Here is a 20,940-nt window from a genome sequence, read left to right as displayed (position 1 = left end):
AATGCAGAGGGACAGATGATAAATAAGTAAGCCAAGAAGTAAGGTTGTGCTAGGCAACAAAAGGACAACGCCAGATAACTGGGGAGGGGGTGTAAGCGTTTAGATCAGCGTCACAGGAAATGTTGCTTTGGCCTCAGACCTTTCACATGGGAGGAGCCATGAGAAGCCCTGGGGGAAACCTTTGGAGACAGAAGGAAGAGCGAAATCTTGACCTGAGTTAGACTTCTCTCTCCTCCCTGCTCTTTATCTAATGACTTCAGGTATATGTTTATCCCTCGGGGCTGCCACCTGATTACTCTTTACGCCTTTGCATCTTTGGGAACACTCATGAAACAACAGAAAGAGGCTATCTTATTAGAATGCTGGTTGTAATGCAAGATACTGTTCAGTGCAGTATGAAGCTTTGAGAAAGCTACGTTTCCCTCCGCACCCCCTCTCCACAGCTCTCCTCTTCAGAGAGCCTGCATTGCACAGATCAGAAGATAAATTGACTTTCTTTCTTAGAGAAAGAGGTTGTAGGAAATGCTTTAAAATACTACGAGTAGAAAAAGACGCAACATAAAGCTTCAAATATAATTAGGTTAAGTTGGGCAAACTACTTCCAGACAAGCACTAACTTTCTCATGACACTTTTTAAACCTTTTACTTTGCAATAAATATATAGAGACCCACAGGAAGTTGCATAAATAGTACAGAGAGGACCCATGTCCCCTTCACGTAGCTTTCCCCAATGGTAACATCTTGTATAACTGTAACTCTAGTATAATGTGTATAGTATATACGTTAGCAACATCCGGAAATTGACATTAGTATAATCTCCAGACCTTGTTTAGATTTCACCGGTTTTTACGTGTGTGTGTGTGTGTGTGTGTGTGTGTGTGTGTGTGTGTGTGTGTACTTTACCCCATGTGTAGATTCCTGTAACCACCACTGCCATCAGGATACAGAACTATTCTGTCACCAACAAGAAACTCCCTGGTCCCATGGCACTTTTGTGTATGAGAAATGGCAGCAGAGGTCATCCTGCTGCTCATCTGGATCACATTCTGGATGAATCTGTAGTTAGGTTGGATGAGTCTAAAACCTAGCGCTTGGTTTGACTGCCATGGAATATGCATAATTCACTTATAAATGAAGGGCGTTGGTCTGACTTATAAGAAGAGCATCTACAAGCTCAGAACAAAGAAACACAAGTGTGCATGAATAGCCCCAATGTCATCATGGGAGCCCATCACTTGATATCCAGTTGATTTAAGAGGCTGATACCAGTCATGTGACCTCAGTCGTTTATACCTAAAAAGAACCAAACCCTTTCTGTTGCCACATACCTTTGGGGACTTAATCTATCGGGGACTTTTACTACAGTATTTCTTGAAGACAGTGAAGGAAGAAAACACACCGGTGATAGGGTAACTGATGAGTGGGTGCGTTTCTTACAGAAAAGAGAACAAGTTATAGAAAAATGCCCCTTTGTGTGTGGAGGGAAGAAACCTTTAGGACGTGCAGTTAACAGTAAGAACTTGAGGTGCAGGCTGAAAGGGAAACAGCTATAAACAGATTGAGAGAGAGAGAGAGAGAGAGAGAGAGAGAGAGACAGCATATTTAAGGGAAAACATCTGCCTGTTGCATCTGACATCCAAAAGCTGCATCTGTGGCCTAGGATCAATCTTGTAATGCTTAAAAAAGGAATGCAAAGGGGCCCAAAACGGGCTCTGAAAGTTTCTTTTTTTCCTCGAGATTTTCTTTTCGCTTTGCCCAGAACGCTGCCAGGGACTGAAGAAATAAACTCTTATGGTCCCACTTCTTGATGCTGAGGTAGCATTCCTTAGATGTTCATGTTAGAATGATTGATTTAAAAGACATTTTACCTGTATCGTTCCCGACACATGGGTTCAGATGAGCCCATTTTCTTTGCGCCACGGAACCTCTGGAAATCTCGAGATGGCCTCTTCAAAGATGTGGTATTTCAAGTAAAAGTTTTCGGTGTTAAAGAAGCTGGAAACTGGACGAAAGGAACAGATAATGTTCGCATGAAGCCTCCGAAGAGATTTCAGAGTATCTTTCTCGAAACTAGATTCAATTTAGAATGTGTCAAATAAGTCCCTGGACTTGTGCATTATTTTTCTCCTTGGGTCATTTATTTGTATCCTGTAGGCACGGGCCAAGAGGCTAATTCAAAGAAAGGGTAGATATTTATAGAGATGGAGTGTTCTCCACAGATATGCTCGTTCTTGATTTCTCTGAGTGGAAGCAAAAGAGAATTATGAGCAAAGAGTTCTGTTCCTCACTCTTGGACACCTTCTTCCCTCCTCGCACAGCCTTCACAGTAGGGGCCAACACCTGTATACTTTGTGGTCACTGACTTTTCCCTTGAAGAACGTAAACAACCCACCCAATCCATGTTACCTGAAGACTGCCATAACTAGGATGGAGGACGTTGTCCTAAATGATTGTAAACAACTTTTTGAGAAATTTCACTCTTTAGCTTTATGCTTTCCTCTCATGGTCTCCTCCACACAATCACTCTTCTTAACTTTCGTCTTTATTTTTTATACATCTGACCCCAAGCCAAGATTCCCATGTGCCATTGCCGCATTATGGTAAGCAATTTGAAATGCTATCAAATATGAGTTACGTTTCTGTCGGTAATACCACTGCATGTACGTGTTGCTGTTTTTCTGGAGCTGTGTTCTGAGCAGTGCTGAGCATGGCCTCGTGTTTTCTACACGGAGGAAGCAGGAATGTTGCAATGAGGAGTGACTGATAAGGGATTATGACAATAAAACAGTCAGTAAACAGAAGAAAGGAACTGAGGATGGTTGGGCACTTGAGTATTGCTGAAAAAAAGAAAGCAGGGAGTGATACTCACCTGCGCTCTGTACTCAGGATCTGTGGCATCTTTATTTTCCACTCTCCAGCCTGGCACGTGCTCGGCTCTGAACATTTGTTGAAATAAGTTGGGTCATATATAGTGTGTCCTCCGTTTTCCAGATTTCTCCACAATAATGTGTGTAACCTGGCTCTGTGTTGAAAACGAGGACATTACGTTTAAATCTGGTAATTTACCGCAAGTCACAAAGGTTGAGTGTGATAGATCTGAACTCCGGTGTTTTGATCCCCCAGTGGTAGCTTCCATTAGCAAGTCAGTGGCTCCTGATTTTCTTAAGGCACAAAATCCTTCTAATTTTTTTTGTACCTGGACCGGGTGTTGAGGAGAAGCTTGCCATAATGGAAAGGTCAAACTTCATTTTTTTTTTTCAGTTTTACAAAAAATCTCTAGAACTCCTTCATGACACCCTGGGAATGACTGATGCAGTTTGAAGATTCCCTACCTTAGACTAGCCCATCTCAAATAACATCAACGTGGGTGCAGGTTTATAGGTTGTTTGCTGTGCATTTCCTCGTACGTACCTCGAAAAGGACCAGTTGAATGGTTTCTAAACCATCCAGGTAACCTTAGGACTTTGTATCTTTTGAGTTTCCATCAAATTTCAAATCTAACTCCTGTTTTGAAAATACTGTATTTTACACAAAAGATAGCCTGAGAGTGAGGGAAAGAGTAATGATGGACGGGGTGCTGTCTAATCAGGCCAGGGTGAGAGACTGGGACATCTTGTTTTCATCAAATTCTTGTGACTACGCTTTACTTCTCTGTGTGTTTGCTGGGATTTTGAGGTTCTGTTGTGCTTTTTGTAGCTCGATGTTTTCTGGAGGGTCATCAAGAAAAAGGAGTATACTCTGCATTAATAACTTTTGGAAGGGTTTTAGCAGTTAAATCAGAGAAGAAAATGATCTAGTGGAGAGCAAGAATGGGGTGGGGTGGCATTCATTCCCCCTTTCCAGGAAAGTGTCAAGTTCACCATGCCCCAGCACCAGACTCTTTACCCAATAACTCTGAGATCTTATATCAGGTTTACTCAATAATGATGATGTAATGGCGGAATTACTACCCTCATTTTTTGGAATAAGAATTGTTCCTTAAAAGGCATACGATGTACAAAAAGGCATAAGATAACCATGAGATACACTTGTGCTTTCCTGATTGTTTTGTTTTGTCTTTGTTGCTGTTTTGTGTGTGTGTGTGTGTGTGTGTGTGTGTGTGTGAGTGTTTCAGTAAGTTAATTAATGTGGAGTTCCAAAACAATTCTTTTTTTTTAATATAAATTTTATTGGAGAAAATTGGGAGACAGTGTGCTTCTCCAGGGCCCATCAGCTCCAAGTCGTTGTCCTTCAATCTAGTTGTGGAGGGCGCAGCTCAGCACCAAGTCCAGTCGCCGTTTTTAATCTTTAGTTGCAGGGGACGCAGCCCACCATTCCATGTGGGAATTGAACCGGCAGCCTTGTTGTTGAGAGCTTGTGCTCTAACCAACTGAGCCATTGGCCACCCCTCCGGCAGCTTGTTGTCTTCAATCTAGTTGTGGAGGGCACAGCTCACTGGCCCATGTGGGAATTAAACCAGCAACCCTGTTGTTCAGAGCTTGCACTCTAACCAATTGAGCCATCCGGCCGCCACCCAAAACAATTCTTGAATGTTTATGTACTCTGCACTTTAATCTAATTATTGAAAAACACAGGTGACAAATGAAAATTTAAAGAATGTACTGAGATTTATGGCAAAGATAAACACTGTAGATCAGGAATCAGAAAACTATGGTCTGTGGACCAAATCTGGCTTGCCACTTGTTTTTGTAAATAAAGTTTTATTGGAACACAGCCATGCCCATTTGTTTATGGATTATTTATGGCTGTTTTCCTATTACAACAGCAGAGTTGAATAGTTATGATAGAGACCATATGCCTTAAAATATTTACTATCTGTTTCTTTACTCAGGAGTTTTCCAACCCCTGTCATAGACATCTCCATATTTACTTACTCACTCATTCCTTTCTTCATTCTTTTAGTGTCACTCAGGGGAATATCAAGATGAATATAGCAGTCCCCAGTGTCCAAGAACTTACAATGTAGCAGAGACAAGTTATGTACTCAAATTGCCACCTGACAAGGTGGACTGCAGTGCGTACTACAGACGAGAAATAACTAAATTGCTGGGCAGAGATGGCAAAGGCCCTTGAGAAAGGGAAGGAATCGGGTTAAGCAAAAGGATATCGCTTTCATAACTGTGGCTCACAGTGATTTCCCAGTGGGAACTTCATGAGAAATAAGAGTCATTTCCTTCATGGAATTTTATAAATTGTAGGACCCAAAGGGTGGAAATGATTTAGGATATTACTTAGCATCCAAGTTTCTTTATCTGGAAGTGTATTTCCCTTGTAACTATGGGGATAATCATATTTCTATTATAGAAAAATGTTAAAGGTTTGAAGGAAGGCTTCCTACTTCAGGGTAGAAAGACAGGGAATTCCTTTTATTTTATTTTCTTTTTTCTTTTTTTTTTTTTTTTTACTAACTGTTCACTAAACAAAGTAATATTAAATATTGTGGATGGAAAATGGGTTCTATGGAAAGTAACCTCTCAGGGTGATCTGATCATATATTCCTAACTGGGCAGGTCATGGTGGGTAGTCACATCCAGGCATGTAACCTTTTAGTAAAAGGTTTATCTTTGCCTTAAGCCAGCCCTGTCCATTGTTTCTGTGCATCTAGGCTAACATATCTGTGAAATGTGTCTTTTTAGACCTCTCTTTCTAAAGCGTGACCACCCTCAAGAGAACACGTAATCTTGTCTACTATCCTGTCGTTATCTGATCCCCGCCTTGCTTTCTCCCACCTCCATGTGTCATCTTCCTTAAATGTCCTCCTTAATTCCAAATGCATAGAAGAAACTGCAAAACTGTCATTTTCAGGAGCATATGAGATCTAGCTCCCTGGCATAGGTTGTCAGTTTGGTGCAAATAAACTCATAAAAATTCTGTACAGGGTTGGACATTTCTTACGTCGACAGTGGTACAGTCTTAAAGATAGGATCTTGACAGGCTATCCCTCCAATATCGGATAGATTAAAAGCAAGGTAAAATGATAGAACCCCACCATGGAGAAGCATGACTCAATGACAGTTACCGCTCTTTCCTTTCCAGAATGGCACAGTGCACAAGTGTGAACCTTGGGGCAAGGTTCAGGTCTAATGCCACCTCACCTTAGGAAGATTGCATACAAGAAGCTTTCCGGTGTGGGACAGATGTCTGCCTCTGCATTTGTGACCTGCTTGAGGGCAGGGTGCATGCCATTTTTATTTTTATATCACCAGTAGCGCCTACTCCATTGTTTGTGTTTTCCAAATATCTATGGAATTCACATAAATCGAATGCAGACCAATCCTGTGCATTCAAAATCTAGGTGGCTGATTTGGGTACAGGACACAAGAATTTCAGGTTTGTCTAAAAATGAAACAAGTGAGACTCTCTATTCTGCTACCATCAGAGGATCAAAATTGTTGGCTAAATTCCAGCCGCTCATTCTCTGTCTTCACAGTGATAAGATACCAGAGTGAATGTAGCTTAGTATTGTTTTAGAAAATGACCTTGTGAGGCTTTGCCCGTGGAAAGTATAATATTTTGACTGATAAAGTGGGTATGTTTGGTGAGAAAGCTACTGATAGAACATAATATGATCCCAGCAGGTCATTTTAATATCTTAGGAAGTAGCAAGTCCAAATATTTCACATTTCCTCCCTCTGAGAAGGAGAGTTCTGAAGTTAGCCACCAACAGTGTCCCCTGGGGCTCTGGCCTCCTGTCCCCAAGAAGCCCAAACCAGCCTGTCTTCGAATTTTCCTCACTGCTCTGCTTTCACAATAGCCTGGGTCCGCCCCAGATAGAGACTAGAAGAGGAGACGAGTTCTAGAAGCTCATCTTGCTTGTCTCCTTCCCCTCCCTCAGCCCGACGACAAAAATCCAGCCCTTGTATGAAGAACACACTAGGACATTTACTGACAAATAGATGTAGTCACTGCGCACACGTGTGAGTCCTGTATTCTATCAAAACTGTCTACATAAACACAGACTCCGCTGTCTCCTTCCAGCCCCACGTGTATTTATGAATGGGATTGCTTCATCATTTTCTTTTAATGTCAAGTAGCAGGGAAGTCAGAAAGCATTACCCCTAAAAATGGGGAAAGAACATGGCAAATCCATACATGTCCAGCCAGCTGGGGCAGTCACCAGCAAGCAGAATTCCATACTTCACACCGTCATCACGGCCCTCATCCCTGCAGGTCGTTTCCTGAGTTTCTCATTTATAACGATCACTTTGGAAGGCCTAGAAATGCTTAGGTGAGATTCAATGACCGATTATGCTCCAGTTCTGTTTTCACTGGAGGCCTTCTGGACGGCTGCGGATTCCGTCCCGTTTGAAGCATTCGGTGGCATGAATCCACTCGGTTTCTGCCCACATTACTGCATTCCTGGGATGCCTTTCGCAGGCCTTCGCTAGATCATCTGACAGCCGCCTGTGAGGTCAGTGAACTTTATACATAATTAAACATTCGCAGTTAGGAGAATTAATTTTTTTCCTCCCTGAGAAACGGAGGACGTCCGTGTCCTGTTGCCCTCCGTTACCGAGGAAAAGTTACGTGGAGTAATCAGGCGAGTTTCACATGATTTAATGCTGAACAGAGTAAGAAAGTGATTGCATCCTCTACTGGGCCTCACAGAACAGTCACCACCCACACTGTTTATTCAGACTCGGATCTTGGCCATTTGGGGTTTAAGCCAGAAGAAAGGGGGAAAAATCCAACCCTGGAATGAACGCTTTTGAAACTCTGTATTCTTGATGAAATGCGGCCAAGGATTCTTTTAAAAATCTATTTAAAATCAATTACTGGGATCATATTTTCATTTACAGCGGACTGTTAGCAACAGCTAATTTTCTCTGTTTCCATCCAGCTTTGGACTTTAGGCTGGAGTAGGGAACGATGGCTGTGTTTTGCCTGGGTTTCTGATGCTACCACCAAACTATGTATGCGTGGGTAATTGGGCAGTTCTGACTTTGACCAGCTTTCCATAAAACAACAAAGAAAGGTGTGAGGACCAAGGAATCAATGAAAACAAGACTGAGGGGCTGCAGTGAGTGTGCTCCTCTAGGGGGAAGAAAATGTACAGGAGGTATATAATACTGAGAAGAGTAAGGGAGAAAAGCAAGAGGCAGGACCGTACGCCCGGAGGATAAGCACCAGGTCCCTTTGTCTGTATGCGGGATTGCAAAAAAATCATCTCCGATATGTGAGATTGTATCAGGTTTTTAAAGATCTCCAGAGGAGGTTGCAGAACCTCCCTTGCTTACCCACCCTACTATTTGGCAATTCTGACAGCCAGGAAATTTTTATTTCCACCCTAAAATGTGCATGTAATGCTGCTTCCAGGGATAGGCTAGTGATGGGGACCACCCCACCTCCACACAGCGTGTATGGCCCTGAGGGTGGGATGGAGCATGTTACCTACTGCTTAGTTGAAGCTGCAATCAGTTTGACCTCCGTGCTTAAGGGTCTGCAGGCCTCGCGAGTGGGGGAGGCATAGCATTTATTGAGACTTTCAGAGACCAGTACTGTCACCGGGGGGAAGGGATGTAGCTGGGACATGTCCAGGGCTGAGCCTCAAAACCACGTGCAAATATTAAATGCTGAAGCTCCTCTTTTGGATTTTAAAAGAAAAGAAAAGAAAAATCCAGGTAAAAAAAACAGACAGGAGATAGATTCTTGAATTTCAGTGGCCTTGAAATGGTAGTCCATGTCCTCAGTTGTGAATAAGAAGAGCTAAATGCCAGGGTGTGTAAGGGACCGATCCAAGACCGGATCTTGGGTTTTGTGTCCCCAAGGCCGCTTCCTGTCCTTCCTCCCTAGCATGGTGTGTTCTGAAGGCAAAGTCATGCTGGAACCGAGGTCACTTTTTCACTTCCTCCGTCCACTTCTTCCTCCTCGGCAGGTGCACTGTGAATGGTCAGCTCCTGCATGAGTGAATGACAGATTCATTGAAAAGCTGTCAGATGACCCAGGCAGCCTAGCATCTTCCCCTTTTAACGAGTTATGTCATTGCTGTTCCTCACGCTGTGGTTTGTTCCAGAAGGGAAGACGTTGTCTTCTCCTTCCCCCGCCTACCCCAAGTTGCATCAAGTTCCGGTTCCTCATGTTACATTAATTCCTGAATGAGTGCAGCAGTATCACAATTTGATGAGGCTTTGAGCCCTCGAATACTAAGCCTTGTGCCCACCCTGTGTCTGCTCCTTCCTCACCGTTGTCACTTGTTTAGTGATAATATTATAGTAACTCTTGACCTACCTACTGTGGGGGCCTCCTAGAAACAAATGACAAGAGCCACTGACATCTTAAAAATGTGCAAAACAGTGTGATTTTTTTTTTATTATGAAACATTTCAAACAGGAACTACAGGGATAGGAGAGCAAGCGCCTATGTGTTCTACCGTCGGTTTGTCGTATATTTATGCTGTGTTTGCTTCAGTTCTTCCCACCTATATATATATATATATATTTTTTTTTAAAGTAGAGATAAATCACTCCCACAGTCCCATTCTCTTTCTCCCTTCTTCGAGCTTCACAGCACCAATGTAAATTTGATGCCTATTCTTACCGTGCATGATTTCATCTTTTACACACGTGTATCCATAGACAATATGTATATTTGGAAATGTCTTTAAGCATGAGCTAAATGGGTTTGTGTTCTATATTTTATGTGTAAGATTTATCTGTACTGCTGCTTCCTCCATGGTCCGTGCTGTGTCGTATTCTATCAAAGGAAGGACAGTGAAGTTGTTTCTAACTTTCTGATGTTACAGACACTGCTGCAATGTGCACGTGCTCCTTGCATTCATGTGGGCAGTGACACACCTAGGCTGTATGGTACAGCCCGTTGTTCCTCGGCCACAAGCCTGTGCAGCACGTTACTGTACAAAACAACACGAGATTAAATCAAGCACAGGAGAAATGATGCAATCAAAAGATGCGGTAAATGTGAGATGTATGAGGCTGCTGTCATCGTAACCCCATATACTGTTGTACAGAAAACGTGTTTTTTTAATAAGTAGAAAGCGCCCATGCTAAAATACGATAAATAGTATAGCATAGTAAATACATAAACCAGTAACAGTCGTTTCATATCATCATCAAGTGTTATATATGCTGTGCGTAATTATTGTGTGTGCAATGCTTTTATAGGACTGGCAGTGCAGTAGGTTTGTTTACACCAGCATCACCACAAACACGCGAGTAATGTGAGTAATGCGTTGTGCTACTACGTTACCATGGCTACGACGTCACTAGGCAATAGGAATTTTTCATCTCCATTATATGTGGTCAGTTGTTGACTGAAATGTCGTTTCGTGCATGACTGTATTGCTAAAATCTAGCTTTACACTGAACTTGCACACATACATTCAGGAGCTTTCGTATCTTTTTCTGGTTTTGGTGTGTCGTATATTTTAGTCACGTATTTTTCTAAGAGATTGTCCATTTCATCCATTTTTAGGTTTATTGCTATACAGCAGAGGATAGAATACTCATATTTTAAAAAATATTTACTGTATTTATAGGTATGGCCCTTTTTCATACCTACTAGTGTTTACTTCTGCTTGCTTTATTTCTCTCGCTCATCTTTGTTGAATATCTACCTATTTTATTAGTCTTTTTAAAGACTAACCTTTGTTTTGTTCCTGTTCTATATTGTTGCTTTGTTTTTATCTTATTGATTTATTATTATCTTTATTATTGTCTTCCTACTACTTTATCCATTGTGGGAAAAGATTTTTTTTTTCCATTCTCTTTGAGTTTATTCCTCTTTATCTTCTTTGAAATTTTTCTTGTTTTCCTGATATTGTATTTAATGCTGAACATCCCTTCTACTGAAATATAAGGTTTTAATTATTGTTGAGTTCTAAATGTTTTCTTACTTTAATTTTGATTTCATATTAATATTTTAGTAGTGTGTTTTTGAAATTTCAAAATGTACTGCATTTTGGGAGCTGTAGTTTTGTTATTGATTTCAACTTTTATTGTCTTTTGGTTGATGAATGTGGTCTAAATGTTAGTAGTTCTTTGGAATTTGTTGAGATTTGCTATGTGGCATGGAACCTGATCAATTTTTATAAACATTTCATGTGCATTCTTTATTTATTAGGTGGATAGTTCTCTTTCCAGATCAATTAGATGAAGTTTGTAATATGCATTATTTAAATCTTCTATTTTTTTTAGCTTGGTCTATTAATTTCAGAGATGTGTGTTAAAATCTCTCACTATAATTTTGAATTTGTTTCTTTCATCTAATTAAATCAAATTTTGCTCTCTCTATCTCTCTCTCTCTCAAGCTCTCTTATCTCTCTCAATGCTGTATTGTCAGGTATGTAGAAGGATTCCTGGTGAACGTATCTTTTTTTCATTAAGCAATAATCCTCTTTATTCCCCCAAGTGCTTTTGGCTATGAAGTTTATTTTATCAGGTTCTTTCATTCATTCAATTAAAACAAATAATTATTGAACTTGTATCATTTGTAGGGACACTTATTATTTGAATACATTATTTTATGTTTGTCCTTGCTGTGACATTATGTTTTAGGCTTCTCTCTTGTAAACAACTGGAGTTTTACAAAATTCAATCTAAAGATTTCTGCCTTTTAACAGATTAGTTTAATCCATTTACATTTATTATGATTCATCATATATTTGGAGTTCAGTAGGAATCCAAATGTTTTCTATGTGCCATGCTTATTCTTTACTTATTTTTTTTCTTCCTATTCTTTCTTCCATTAGCTTACTTGAGTTTTCCTGTTGATTTCACTTTCCCTTCCCTGTGATTACTTTTTGCTTCTCCGGTGTCACCAGGCCCCTGGCCATGGCCACGCTCAGGGTCCTGCCTTAAGCCCCAAAGCCCAGGTCGATGTATTCGGTGAAGACTATGTAAAAGATAGAGAACCTGCTCGAGAGCTATTTCCCCCAGAAAATTTCTGAGCTGGAAATTTTGAAAAGAACCATCTAGCTCTCAATGAAGCCAACCTGAGCGATCTGGAGGCCCTGTTGGATGTCCTGGTACCTGATCCACTCAAGGGGAAAGAGAAGGAGGAGCGGAAGAGACAGGAGAAGGAAGAAAGGATGAAAAGACAAAAAGGGAAGATGAATGCAGAGGTCCTCCCAGTGGTCCAGTGAATGGCAAGGAGAAGATTGTGCTCTTCCTGCAGCTCCTGAAACCCAGGACCAGGGATGTCACCGAGCAGTCAATCTGGTCACCACATGGTTGCAGCTGCAGGTACTTCAGATGGAGAATGGGGACAACTTTGGAGTGGCTCTCCCAGAGGAGACATTCCAGCTGACCACCCTTCACTCCCAGCTGGAAGGCTTCCACACTCGAATCTCCAAGGATTCCTCTGAGCTGGGACATGCAGCCCCATGTGTGCAATTAACTACAGCTGATGTGCAAACTGGATGAGGTGGAGGTACCAAGACCTCAGCCCATGGCCGTGGATATCTGCAACGCTTGTACTGTGTTATGTGACATCCTCCTGAAGAACTTCGAGAGACTCAAGAAGGGAGAAACAAAGAGAATGATGCATTGAGAGCCTCCGCTCTCTTTCTGTGACAAGTCAAGCAGACTTGTCTCTTTCCTGGACTCCAGACTTTCCGCACCTGCCTCCTGTTGAGGTTTCTCCCTCACCGAGCCTCCCAAGCACAATACATATAGTCAGACTAGATTTTAAAAACATTGGGCCATATTTTAAACTATAATTTAAAAAATATTAACTGTTTTCCTCTTGATTTGTAATGTATATGTTTTGTTCTGTTATCTTACCTGTTAGCCTTAAACCGTAAAAATTATATTTGAGTTAACAAAGTCTAAAATGAAAGTTTATGTATATCTCTATTTGCTTCCCAAACAATGTAATACAGACTCCTTAGAACACTTTAACCTAACTTTTCTTTCTCTCATATTCTGATATGACACTATCGGATATTTTATTATCATCAGTCACTTTGCTTCTTTTTTGTTCCCATCCAATTTATTTTTACAAACCTACTTTTTTAAATTCATGAAAATAGAGGCTATTTTACTTGCATTGTGGCTGAGAGTATGAAATCCAGAACCAGACTGCCTTAATTTGAGTCCCAATTTGGTTGTAAATCACTTAGAATGGTGCCTGGTATGCAGTCAAGTACAGACTAAACCCTCCAGAAATGTTACTGATGTGGCTTCTTGGATTCCGTTCCTCCTTTCTCAGTTTAAGTTCCTTGTGACTGATGTACATCCTTGAGTAGTTATTTCATCAAGGATTTGAGAGTTTTAAACTATCTCTCTCAGTCTCTATCTGAAAATATCTTTAATTCACCCTCAGTCTTGAATCATAATTTTCTAGGTATAGAATTCTACAAAGATATTTTTTCCTTAGCATTTGAAAGTGTTATTTTATTGCTTTCCAATATCTACTATTGATGAGGGGTCGTTAGTGTCAGTCCGTCATTTGTTTAGAAGTATATATTATTTTCTCTCTAACATTTTTGTTTTTAGTCTTGTTCTTGTCTATGTTGATCTGCATTTTCACCACAGCTGTGTTTGGGATTCAATATACCTCTTGAATCTAAGGATTCCTAATCATGAAATCTGAAAAATTCTCAGTCATAATCTCTGAATATGGTCTCTCCCCAGCTCTCTTTAGTATGTCTTTCTCAGTTCTCTGTTATATGTATATTGTTATTCTGTTCTTCATGTCTCTTCACCTGTTTTTCATATCTCCATGTCTCCATTTTTCTGTGATCTATTTCTTTCTTAATCTCTCCCTACACTTTTCATTTCTAACCTTGTAAGATGAGCAATGTTAACATCTCGGGTACATCCTTTCACGTTTCTCCAAGCATGTATAAACACATGCACAAATACAATATTCATATAAATTAAATAACAGTGTTTTGTCGTTTGCAAAAAAAAAAATTCAATCATACCATATACATTCCTTTACAAGTTGTCTTTTTCTCTTAACAGTACATTAAGGATATCCTTCAAAAAGATAAGTAGATGTCACTTTAACTCATTTTTTAGAAAATAGCTAAAGTAAATTCCATGGGATGGCAGTACTGTAATTTATTCAGCCATTCCACTATTATTGGTGAACAGTTAGGTTATTTTCAGTTTAATGTCTCCAAAACACTAGACAAAAACATCCTTGTACCTATTTACTTATGTTCTGGTTCCTTAATTTCAGTGAGAACAAATTTTGCCCACACTACCTGCCCCAGTCTGGCTTCCCAGAGAATATCACTTCCTATATTTTAGCTTTTTTTTCTGCTATATATACATCTCTACATTTCTAAATAATGTTTATACTGTTATCTTTTGTTTTATCAATTATGTTTATGATGACATTACTTTCTATTAAAGTAAATAACGATTCATCTTTCTCAAGTAACCGTATTCACTACTTTCTTCCCCGTTTCTCCCAATATAATTATACTGCAATTTTTGTTTAAATCAGTTGTTAGTGTTTTCCCTATTTTGCCTATGTAAATAGCATGAACAGCTGAACTTTTTATTTTTATGAAGTTAATATCTGTCTTGTTTTTCATTTCCTTAGAGTTCTTCATACTTACTGCGTGCAGATTTCCCCTGTATCTTTCATAGTCTCACAGTACCCTTTTTACAAGGCTGATCACATCAGTCATCTGTTAGTTCTACTTCTGTTCTTGGTGACATCCCTCCTGGAGACTTCCATTTTCCTTCTATCTGGACTTTTCTCTAGGCCTGTGGCACAGCTGTCATGCTGAGATTTCCTTAGTATTCTAGAACTTTCCTTTGTCTTTCTTCTGAGTTGGATCCGCTTTCTTGATTTATTTCATTGTTTGAGAGAGCACAGCCTCCGGCAGGCTATGAGAATTTAAAGCTAGAGAAGTGGTGGTGGCCCTCAATATGCCTTTCCCTGAATCCTCTGGTCAGATCTGGAAGACTGATTTCTGTGCCTGGGGCCCAGTTGTCAGCTCACCTCACTGCATCCTCCTCCTGCTTTACTTGGTCCTGAGGTGGGTCGCATACAATTCCCTCTTTTTTTTTACTCACTCATTTTTGTGTCTTCTAGCCTGCAGTGGTCTATCAAAAATGGATCCATGAAAGATGCATGCATACTTTGAATGTCCTAAAAGGTCTTTGTTCTCTCTTCTGCCTTGATGGTGTGTCTGGCTTACACCAGGAAAGTCTAAGTCAAAAATAATTTTCTTCAGCAGTTTGAAGACATTGTTCTATTTTATGCTGTCTCCCAGTGTTGCAGTTGGAAGGCTAAGCTATTCTGATTCTTGATGTTTTCTACCTGACCTTTTTTTTTCTTTCTCCCTAGAACTTGTAGAATCTTTTCCGTCCCCAGTCTTCTAAACTTCACAATAAGTTTCCTATGTGTCTGTTTTCATCTATTGTACTGACCAATTATTGTGTTCTTTCAATCTGCCAATACTTGCTTTTCAGCTTTTCTTTTCAGAACTCCTACTATTTGGGTGTTGTACTTTCTAGACCAGTTCTCCAATTTTCTCATATTTTCCATCTCTTTATCTTTTTGTTCTCTTTTTGGGCAATTTCTTCAACTGTAATTTCCAACCTGTCTATTGGGTTTTCATTTCTGTTATTGTTTTAAATTTCCTCTTTTCATCTATAAATAGTTGGTGTGTTTTTTTTTTAAACAAAGCATTCTGTTCTGTTTTCATGTGTGTGACATTCTCTTCAATTTCAGAAAAATAGATTTTATTCTCTTTTGAAAGTTTCTTCTCCCTTCGTGGTCTCTGTTTCCTCCATGTTGCCTTTTTCAGTTTGTTTGTTTTGAGCTGTTTCAAGTAGAGACTCTCCTTGCATGTCTGTTAATCCTTGACTGTCTGCTCATATTTAAGAAAGAACTAATAAACATATTGAAAGTTCTAAGATCATGTGAGGGGCTTGTTGACGTTGAGCGTCACTGTAGAATAATATGTTTATGCCATTCGTTGGGGAACGCCTCAAGTCAACCCCTAAAATCTCCCCCTGGGGGTGATGGTCAAGTTCTCCAGAGAACACTCATCCAAACTATCACCTAGAGGGCGAAAGTCTGCCTGTCCCAGTGCAGAGAGCTGAGGTGAGGAAAAAGACTAGAAGGGGTCAGCATTCAGGATGCAGTGTTTTATTTTGTTTGGTGGTTGGCATCTCCCAATGCAGGAAGCCTGTATCCAGAAGCCAAACCTCCATTTTACAAGTTGGAATAAAGGCTTCTGCCCAGTGGGGTGGAGTGAAGGAGGAGATTTGGGGACCTAGTTCTTTAATAGTTTTAATCCCCCTCTCCTTATTTAGTCATTCCTCCTGTCTCCTCTCTCCCCAGTTCCAGAGGTAACTAATGCTCTGTTCCTGGGCCTTTTGAGCATCTGCTGGTTGGTTCCTAACTCTCCTTACTCCTGGTTTAGGATTCAGCTGCCTTCGGTCTGCTAGTTCTATTACTACTTGTCCATCTGTTTTCCGTCTTCCAGAATCTTATTACTGTCATCTCTTCACCTGCTCTCCTTGTCCTTGTGGATTTATGTTTTTCAAGTGATCACTTTCCCTGGTTTTAGTGAGGTTTCATGTGAGACCAGTCTTAGATATGGGGTGTTCTTTGATTTTACTTGGAAATCTTGCATTTTGGTTGATTTCCTCAAATCTGTTTTTCTAGTTCACTAATTCTATATTTGTGTTACTCTACTGTCTAACTTGCCCATTGTGTTAATTTTAGGAATTTTACTTTGTTCTTTTTTCAGACCTACTTATTTTCTTTTTTGTTTTTCCAGTTCTTAGGATTTTAATTTAAAGAAATGTCCCTTTGTGACTGGCCCTCGTGGTAATTTATTTATGTGTGTGTTTTAACAAGTTCTTCTTCACAGAGATTTATTTTCTATGGGAATCTTGTGAGTACTGAGTTGTGAAATTATTTCTACATAGTGGCCACGTATTTGTTTTTCCTGGAGATCTGAGGAATTTCAGTGAGCCTGGAATTGTGTTCATGTTCATTTCTTGTCATGAGACTCCCACAGTCAGCTACACAGAAAGGGTAAATTCTGATCCTACAACTGAATGTGGCTCATGTTTAGATTTTGACTTCTCGAAAGTGTCCTAAGCTCTGGATATAAGGCAACTTTCTGCTCTTTATCTTTGGGCCAGTGGGCAGAGTGCTTTTTGTCCTCTTTTTGTGAATACAGTGACTTTTTAAGATTTTGAGATTTATGAAAGGAGCTCAGTTCTACCCTCCATCCCCCAGCCACCTCATGCAGGACCAAGGCCATGTCCTTTCATGGGTGTTAGAATTTAATTACCATCCCCAGGTCCCTGGGAATATTTGTGTAGGTCTGAAAGTCCCTTAACACCTTGAGGTCAACTTTTTGTTAAAGCTCTAGCTTTAATTTTTATCTTAATTCCTGGAACCTATACTCTTCCTTCCTTCCTACATCAGTTCTGTGATGTGTTCTTTAGAATTTCACATCTTTGCAGTGAAGAGATCCATAGGGTCATCCTGGTGTTTGCCATTTCACTGGCAATGAACACTCACATCTGCTGTTGAGCAAAACCAAGAACATAGTAAACAAAACCTGGAATTGACTGTAAAGGGTCATGAATTGCCAGAGATGAAAAGGGTCTTAAGAGATCACTTCAACCAACCCTAGCATTTTATTTAAGGAAACTGAGGCTCAAAACTGATGAAACCACGTACCCACAGACACATGGCCAGTTAGTGAAAAAGCTGAGGATAGAACGCAATAAGTGGCCACTTTTTTTCTTACCACATCACAGGGACAAGCACTGTCACCTAGCAGCTAGGACTTGTCTGGTTGCAAGGTACCTTTATCTGATGATGGCTGTGCCTTCAATCACTGTGAATTTTGGGAAAGCTACATAACCATTTGTGTTCGTTTTGTCTTGTTTTTATTATCTGGAATATAAACTAATAATGCATATAGAATCTCTTAACTGGTTTATTCCTGTCTCCATATCATTTGTTTCCTACTTTTATTTTTCAAAGAAAAATACCTTTTCCTCTCCTTTCTTCCATTTCCTTCCTTTAAGGCCCAGTTCAGCTTCCACCATTTCCCAGAAACCTTCCCTGAAGTCTGAAGCCCATAGAGAGTTTTCTCCTTCTCTAGCTCCTTTTGAGATTGTCATTTGAACCACATAATTGGCACCATAATATGAATATATCTGACCTTGTTTAATTATTGAATGTGTATGTGGTTTATCTCCCCAACTAAATTGTAAGTGCTAGTTTGCAGAAACCATGCTGATGTATCTTGACCATTTCCCAAAGTGTTTTTCTTGATTAATTGATGAGGAAACAACTTAGAGGAAATATGTTCTCTGAGATAGAGCCTGGACTTGGTGTCAGGAAGCTGGATTCTACCGCTTTTCTCAGCATTGGCTCCCTGGAGTGTTTGAGCAAACCGTCTTACCTTGTATAGACAGGCCAGCGAAGTCTGACAATGCACTCACAGATAGAGTGGTCATGTAATTTATTATTCAAACCGGGACAGTTAGGAGAGGGAGGGGCACTATTAATAATGTGGCAGGGACAACAGGTGTAAACCGGGACTGTCCCTGACAAGCCGGGACATGTGGTCACCGTATGTCATAGATCACCTGAGCTCTTCAGAAAAATTTGCACAGCTGCTCTTAAAATATCAGTCCTCAAACAAAAAATTATCACCCCTTCCAAACGTTTTCATCCACCAGTGCAACTTCACAGGTAATCAAATTTTTGGTTTTTCCAGACATTCATGTTTTCTCAGATACTTTTGTGGCTTTAAATGCTCGTTATAACTGAAGTTAAAGTAAATCATGAATTTGAAAGTTAATACTGCTAAGAGACGAACACTTTCATATTCCATAGCAACCCACTTCTCTGTCCTGGAGGGAAAGAACAGCCCCGATTTCCAGAGTTTGGGGTCTTCTTTCCTTGGATGCTTTTTGAAACATAAGGACCTTATCCCTAGTATATGCAGTGACTGAGGGGAGGTTTATGAATAATTGCTGAATCACAAGGCTGGATATGTCTCCATATAATGGTGTATTTGGTGGCTTAGCATAGCAAGGTGTGATAGGTCTTTAAAAAGATGCATTATTAGCACCCTGGCTCACTAGCTGGCTTGCTTCTGCAGCTCCTGCCAGAGAGTTCTGTACCTAAGTAGTAGGTGCTTTATAAATGTTTGTAGCTTGAAATTCCAAGGAACATTTGGAAGACAGTGGTGGTTAGTAAATTCACATACCAGTGCTAGTAACTTCATTTCTGCTTTTGCTTAGGGAGGACTAATCTGGTTGGGGCATAGTGTTAGAATGCAAAGCACAACAGACACCATCTCCACCATCCAGGATTTTATGATCTAGAGGCTCCTTCAGAGCTATAAACAACAAAGTCTAAGTTCAAAAGAAAGAACAATCAATTTTGTCCTGGAAGATGTAGGTGGCATTTGAGCTATTTTGAAAAGTAGAATTTTATTCTATAACAGAGGTGGGAGAAGGCCACTGCACACAGTGGGAACTGCACGAATAAAACCCTGTAAGAATATAATCACTTGGTACGTTTAGGGACTCAGAAGTCCTGTGTGATTGGAAGATAAGCTTTAATAGGTGGTGGGATGGGAGAGGCAGAGGTCCTTTAATGTCACACTGGGGAGCTCAGGTGATATTATACAGACAATAGGAATCACATAAAGTTTTGGATGTGTGCAGTGATATCAACTAACTCATGTGTTAGAATGATAACCTGGCATCAGGGAGACCAGAAGCAAGAGACCAGTTACAAAGAGGAGGTAAAGGCAGGGGAATAAAAAATAAGAGCCGGATGTGCGATACAGAATTGGCTGTGGCTTGGAGGTAGGTCTGAGGAGGAGAGAAGAACCAAACACAATACCGAAAGAGTGAGTAAACGGTGACACCATGAACTTGGAAAGCTGGGGAAGAGGAGCATTCAATTGGTGGAGAACTTGATTTCTCGGGAGGTTTGTGAGGAGAGTGAGTAAAATAGTATGTGGGAAAAAGTAACCTTGAACAGTGCTTTGCATAAAGCAGGTGTTCGATAAACACTAAATTGAAAGATGGAAGAAAAGAAAGGAAGGAAGGAGGCTTTCCTAACTCCACACTGTGCCATGACAGAGGGAGACATTTAGGGTTTTAGGACAGCTGATGAGGTCATTTCACTGGAACAATTCTTGTCAGCAGACTTGCTAGTTATTTCATGTTAATTGAGTGTACAGTTCAGGAGAGGACTCAAAAAGAAGGGATGACCAGAATTTGCTGGTGTCAGACAGAGGAGAGGTGAGCTGTGAGCCAGCCTGCAAGGAATGGAGAGAACGGGGGTGATGGAGAGGCCATACTGAGACCGAGGGGGTAGCAGAGGGGAAGGCAAGAGGGCAGAAGTGAACATACCACCCACACAGCGAATGAGAAGGACGCCCACGCACACTGGTAGTTTTGCATGTGGAGAAGTGTCATGGTGAACTGTGGAGGTGGGGGTGTTGCTTACTTTCTAACGAGCCTGTCCTGAAACTCTATCAGGAGAACCCCGTTTCTCTGTGAAAACCAACCCCATTCCTTCTAAATATTTTCTGTTTGAAATAATAGCAGGATAATCCTTGTGATTAGACACCAAGTCACATTGACTTTTTGATGAGCCATTTCGGGACAGCGCTCAATAAATTCTTTTGTTGGAAGTACTGGCCAGTACTTTGTCTTACAAAATGCCTTTTGGTCTCTTTGCCTCAGTCTTTGATTATTGGGTAAACATTTTAGTCTCATGATTACATAGTGTTTAGATGGCAATGCATGAATTGCATTACTAAAATGGTTTGCCTTCAGTTATGTTACATCTGCTTCAGGAATGCCAAAAAACATAAACACAGTCAGCTACCTCCACTGGAGCCTCAGAGAGAGAAAGAAGGCGTAAAATCTGGCAGTTGGCATCACGTCTCATCTTGAATCAGAGAATCTTGAAGCCGGGAAGTTCTTTGGAAGTGCCACCTCCTTCAGCTCGGTG

General features: G+C 40.5%; 1 protein-coding gene and 1 pseudogene across 1 annotated transcript in view; both read left to right on the top strand.

The window, feature by feature from the left end:
- The window catches only part of BCL2 (BCL2 apoptosis regulator), a 167,271-nt gene that overhangs the window by 67,483 nt on the left and 78,848 nt on the right, over positions 1 to 20,940 (top strand). The window lies entirely within an intron of this gene.
- LOC109446195 (proteasome activator complex subunit 1-like) lies at positions 1,887 to 13,255 on the top strand (annotated as a pseudogene).

Source organism: Rhinolophus sinicus, chromosome 4 (genome assembly GCF_057876585.1).
Source record: "Rhinolophus sinicus isolate RSI-liver-muscle chromosome 4, RSI-T2T, whole genome shotgun sequence".
Taxonomy (NCBI): Eukaryota; Metazoa; Chordata; class Mammalia; order Chiroptera; family Rhinolophidae; genus Rhinolophus; species Rhinolophus sinicus.
Note: the sequence above shows the minus strand (reverse complement) of the source record. Positions and strands in the feature narration are given on the sequence as shown.